Genomic DNA, 5,910 nt, shown 5'->3' with positions numbered 1-5,910 from the left:
AAATGGTCTGTTTAAAAAAACCCTGATTTAAAAAAAAAGAAAAAAGAAAACAAAAGAAAGTGTTGCCTCTGGGGAAGAGGTGTTCGTGGGGGAAACAAAGCTTTTGTTTTTTTTATTGCAAGTCCTGATCTGCAATTTGGATGCTGTTTTCTTTTTTTTTTTAACTATTCGTATACAATACTTGGATTGAAATTTCTCAAATAAAAAAACAAATCTGTACATCTGCCAGAATAGATAACATGAAAAAGCCCATATTAGCAAGTGTTGGCAAGGCTATCAAGTATTCAGAGCTCACAAACACTACGCAGGCACTACTATAGAAAGAAGTTCATGTAAATTGGTATAACCATTTTGGAAACAGTTTGGAGGAATCTTACCAAAGTTGATAAGTTGGATGACATGACATGATATGAAAATGAATAAAATGAATGCAAATTCTGGCTTTACTTTATTCTCTAGGACAGCCTTTACTGCTGCTACTCTTATGCAGCACATTATGTTCTTTTATAATGTAAACATACGTGAGTGTTAGGGTTTCTATCACTACTAGAAGGGGGTTGGAGTCAGGACTCAAAATGAACTTTGATGCAGTTTTAAAGTGTTTATTGTGGCAAACTGGGTAATGGTTTGGACTCTGACATGAAGCATTGTCTCAGGGATTCACTAGATCATCAGACTTGATATTGACATACTGTTGACTCCCAAAATAGCATAAAAACCATATCTCCAGGCTTCCAGGGTGTTGCCGTTAACAAAAGAAATAAAAATTTCTCACATTGTTTTGCGATTCACATGCAAACCTAAGATTCCATTTCAAAAACTTTCCAACATCATTAGAAGAGCCAGACACTGCACATTCCCTAACACGTATTTACAGTTAATACATTAAAAAGAAAAGTACAAGCAGATTGTAAATCTTAATCATATGTGCACATTAAACTGTCCCAGAACACAATTCAGTTCCATGACAAACAACTGAGTTCTAATTCCCATAAGACATGACCTTCTACCAAAAATATTTTAAACACACGAATAAAGCAAATTTTATATATGTATATATATATACATATACATATATGTATATGTATATGTATATGTGTATATATATATAATATATATATATATATATATATATATATATATATATATATATATATCCACTATATAATATATGTACCCACTAAATGATATAAATATTATATATATATAAATTATATATGCACTAAAAACACTGATTTTAAGAGCTCCATGGCAATCCTTGGAACACCAAAAACTATGAGTTCAAAATTGCTCAGATTTCTTTGTATCCAAATATGTTTCATGCATTTTTATTCAACAGTGTTCAGAACACTAGTACTATTGTTTGCACATAGCAAATTGATATGTGTCAGCCACCGGTTTAAATTATACTGGAAAAATTGTGTACTCAAACATGGACAAAACACACAGCACAACAGTGACAGTAAACAACAATGAAGCTTGCTCTCCACAATTATAACATTACTGGTTCTGTAACGAAAATTAAGTTGCTGGGTCACAAGTAGAAGGGGGATAAAAATGACACCAGGAATTCAAAAGCTTATTTGAGGTGCCAGTCACCACATATAGGCACTCAAGCATAGCAAGGTCATAAACTTCCTCCTTACTTGTGCCATATGAGATATAAAGGTATGAGAATGAATAAAGACTATGGGATTTATTTCAAATATCTGTACAACCTAAGCGCAGACTCGTTTTAGAAGACAGTAAATGAATGCCTCACCAGAAAGGCCACCGTATCAAGTTCCTTTTTACAGTCTGCCCAAAAGAATACATAAAATACTTCCAATTTCCTATTAATATATGAATCAACTATATTAGTTGTTTCTTCACATTTTATAAGTTGTCAAACAAAACTTCAGCAAGGTTCTGCTAAAAATTTAGCAAAAACAAAGATTTTTTTTTACCATCCTGTTTTTTAAACTAGAAATGGCAAAATTTTTTAAGGGACCAGCTAAACAACATATTGATTTTTGGATGGACATTCAGATCCAAACCGAAATCAGATAGCCCAGATAACCCAAAGCATGAATGCAAGTTCAAGTGCAATAAAGTAACAAGGTATAGCAGGGAAAAACTAAGATTCTCAGTTAAGTTCAAATAACTGCATGGTGTCAATGGTTGTGTTTCAAAGCTGTGCTGAGCAAAGTTATCCTCCCAGCTACATCTAATTTCAAAACCCTCTGGGAAGCTACCTCGATAAGCTATATGTTGAAATTACATTCTAATATGGTCGTTGGATTCATTTTTAATTACTATACAATTATATACAATAGGGAAGTTGTACAAATATGTATCTTTTCCTCAGGGGCTAATTAGCTAAAACAGTTACTTTGGGAAGGGTGGGGGAGAAAAACCTCTGTATTTGAAATACCATTGGCAATGGAAGCTAGTAACGAAAATTTATATAAGCTTCCTATGAAACAAATATACTTTAACCCTCTGCATCTTTTAAATAATTATTCACTTTTATTTACTCATGTGGCAGTATTTGTAACAACACATTATCATTGAGTAGTGAAAAAAAGACTATGAGGCTTACTGGGAAACTGTATATTAGGAAGCTATGCCATTTGAACTCTACAAGCCCAAGAGTCAAAATCACAACTCTCGGGGCGCCTAGGTGGCTCAGTCGGTTAAGCGTCTGACTTTGGCTCAGGTCATGATCTTACGGTCCGTGGGTTCGAGCCCCGCGATGGGCTCTGTGCTGACAGCTCGGAGCCTAGAGCCTGCTTCAGATTCTGTGTCTCCCTCACTCTCTGACCCTCCCCCACTCATGCTCTGTCTCTCTCTGTCTCAAAAATAAATAAACATTAAAAGAAAATTAAAAAAAAATCACAACTCTCATTATTCCCCTAAAAAGCTGCCAAGCAGAGAGAAACCCTAATGTTGAAGATTTAATAGGTCATGTTTCAGCCTGAGATGGATGGTTCTATTGCACAATACTTAACTTGAAAGAATAGTGGTACAAAATCACTCCTTGGCCCTTCCGATATCGCAGTAAAATCTGGCTGCGGCACCACTGACTAAACACCATTAAGTCTTGCTGCCACCAAGAAAGAACTGAGGTCACTTGGATAATCAAGAATTCCATGCTGGGCCACAGGATATAAACACTATCATAAAAGTGAAAAGTACTCTGTGTGGCTCTCCTGTTTGATCCCTGTGGTCTTTGATTGTCAAACAAAAGACCAATACCTGCTAACATAACTATGCATGGACGTAAGTTAATAAAGGAAAGTCCTGGAGCAAAACTGTTAACCAACTGCCATGATATTTATAAGAGTGATGCATGGTAATGTGGATATTTCCTGTTATCCAACAACAACGACAAACACAAGTGAGGAAAATCTCTTTTGCCCAAAGATAACCTCAACCAGTTATTTGGTGCCAAAAAAAATGTACCACCTCTCTAGATCAGTAATACTTCAGAGAATTCCAACGGCTATTATGTATGCAGGTTTAGTCACCACGCTTACCCCTACTCATTTACACTATGTGACTTCCATTTTAAAATAAATTATCCTGGAAAGATTCCCAGATCAGTATGTGAGATTGGTACAAGGCCAAGTCATTTCCGAGTGGATTCCATCCATGTCCATAACCAGCACCAGTTTGTTTGTTTGTTTGTTTGTTTGTTTATTTATTTATTTATTTATTTATTTATTTATTTATTTATTTATTATTTTTTGAAATTCACTCATTGGTTTTTAATAGAAACCGTGTGGTTTCTCAATGCATTTTCAATTGTACCCACTTATAAAGAATTTCCCAAGTTAATTTTACTAAACAAAACCTTCCAAGTGTCTACCATTTCCTTTAGGAGTTCAGTAAACACAAACATTACATTTCAATATAAAATCTTTAGAAAAGTCTTAAGAATGTGTACACAGTTGAACTTTGAATCTTTTGCTTTGTAATCACCGAGCCCATGACATTCAAAGCCAAACAAATCCTTACATTACTAACAGTGATACGCTTCAATTTCTTAGAAAATCTTAGAAAATATCCTTGGTCAAAGCGTTGGAATCCACTTAAAACTCGGAAAGGTGTGAGATTCAGAATACCCAGGATTGCAATTGGTATTGAGAATACCAACTATTGCAAAACTTTCCACACATATTCGATCTTTCGTCCGGAAAGAGTGGCAGTCAAAAAAGGAAAGAAAGAAAGAAAATGAGGCGGGAGGAGCCGGAGGTGGGTGAACAGCAAGGAAATTCTAGCTTTATTACACAAGCATGGAACCAAATTCCTTTGGAGGGGGTGGGGGTGGAATGGCTTCTTCTGACAACTTCAGACCAATGAGGGAACAAGAGAGAACATGGATCTGCCCCTACAGTCCTGGAGACATCTCAATCTGGGGTTAGGACGAAAGGGGACCTCCCTTGCTGTCCAAAGGTCTTCTCCCTCCGCAGACCCGGTGCTGGGAGGCAGCAGAGGGGCACAGCTGCCCCGGAGTCCCAGAAGGCAGCGCCGCATCCTGGGGGCGCTGGCCGGGACCGTCTGGTGCTTCTTCGCCCATAAAGTGCACTAGGGGACGCTGTCCCGGCAGTCCCTGGTTCATCACTAAAGGCACAACCCTTCCCGGGGCTGAGAGGTCGCGCGGCGGTGGCCCGCATTTCATGCCCAGGCACTGGGAAGCGGCGGAGTCTCACCATGGGTTCCAGGTTAACTCGAGGACTTGGCGCGCCTGGCGCCGCGCTTCTGCCAGGCTGCTCTCCACCCACACGTCGCCCACTCCGCGGATGGTGAGGAAGGTGGTCAACGTCGGGGTGGCCGCCCTCCCACTCTCCTCCAGGGTGCGAACCCCGGGATAGGGCCCGGGGGGCGTGGGAATGTGGGGGCTGCTATCCTCGCGGGACGGCAGCGGCGGGGGCGGCACCTTCCTCAGGCCGACTGCCACCTTCCGGGCTCCGTGGCGCCTCCGCCTGGCAGCTGGCCGGCCCGTCTGGAGGCAAGCCTCTGGGGGCTGCTGCCTCCTCGTGTACACCATCTTCTCCTCAGGCGCCTCCAGGGCGGCCCCTCCTGCAGCGCTAGAGGCTCTTTCCAGGCGGCCAGGGCCAGGGCCTCCTGGGGCCAGCGCCCCCATCTTCTTCTTGCTGCTCAGGATGTGAGGCCACTAGGGGCCGCCCGCGCTTGCCAGGTCTCAAGGCCGCCTCAGGGCCCTGATGCATTTCCTACCATGAAGCCAAATCAGGAGGCAGGCTGTGAGAGTTACACCGCAGTTGCTAGGAGACCAGGCGCTTTGTGAGGTCACAATGTCTGCATATCTTATCACGGTGGGCTGCCCAAAGCAGCCTTAGGTTTGGCTGTGTTTAAGACTATGCCCTTGAGAAAGACCTGCACGTAATCTTACCTGAGAAGGCCCATAATTCTTCACGAGTTCAAGAGGGTTGTCCTAGAGGTGAATGCACGGGTGCTTCAGCCTCCATTAATTCCATCTAAATGAAGTGACACTTAGCGGTGGACAGTACACACAACTTGCAATCAAACATGACTCTAAGAGGGTTTTAGCTAATTAACTGACTTGTCATGCAAGGCACTGAAATCCAAAATGAAATAACTACTCTTCCCTTTCAAAGAATACCGATATACTGTGCCTTGCTTAGGGTTCCATACGTGTGTTGCTACAGCTCACAGTTCAGGAAGCTGTTCTTCACAGAAGCAGCAAACAGTTTGCCTAGTTAGTATCCATGCTCACTTTCATGCAGCGTAGGGAAGACCGAGCCATTGTGTGCTTAAGAGCAAAGCGTCAACGAATTCTGTGTGAGTGGCCAGTAGGGCATTCAGTGCCACTAAAACCTATTCACTACCTACCAATTCATGAATATTTCAGGTAAGGCATACACAAGGTAGTAAGAGAACGTATGG

General features: G+C 41.3%; 1 pseudogene; it reads right to left on the bottom strand.

Moving 5' to 3' along the window:
- Positions 1-4,246: 4,246 nt before the first annotated feature.
- Positions 4,247-5,151, bottom strand: LOC145714950 (uncharacterized; annotated as a pseudogene).
- Between the last annotated feature and the right edge of the window lie 759 nt (positions 5,152-5,910).

Source organism: Panthera onca, chromosome Y (assembly GCF_046562875.1).
Source record: "Panthera onca isolate mPanOnc1 chromosome Y, mPanOnc1 haplotype 2, whole genome shotgun sequence".
In the NCBI taxonomy this organism is placed as follows: Eukaryota; Metazoa; Chordata; class Mammalia; order Carnivora; family Felidae; genus Panthera; species Panthera onca.
This window is presented reverse-complemented; position numbering and strand designations above follow the sequence as displayed.